Raw genomic sequence first — 389 nt, forward strand, 5'->3', positions numbered from 1 at the left:
CATTGTTTCCCTTTTTAATGTCGCTAAATATATGAAAACAGTAAGCTCGGGAATATATTCACTTACGTAAAATATGATAATTTATTTTATTCAGTATTGTTTTAAGATTTGATTATTTGTGAACTAGATAATATGTCGTATATGCTTATACGTCAAACTTAGTACTGTTAACACAAAACGAAATGTTAACATCCGCTGTTAAATGAAGTTGGGATCGTAACTAATTTTGTGAGTACAGAAGGAAGCATACAAACTGTTTCTCAGTCGGAATTACTGTTTTAAGTAATATATATGATATATGACAAATCCCACTGTGTACAAGACCGCACTTTGAACTAATGTTCAACAGGTTACGATAATGTGCATATTTAGTTTTATCTCTCTACCTA

The sequence above is a fragment of the Penaeus monodon genome, chromosome 29, assembly GCF_015228065.2.
Source record: "Penaeus monodon isolate SGIC_2016 chromosome 29, NSTDA_Pmon_1, whole genome shotgun sequence".
NCBI classification, from domain to species: domain Eukaryota; kingdom Metazoa; phylum Arthropoda; class Malacostraca; order Decapoda; family Penaeidae; genus Penaeus; species Penaeus monodon.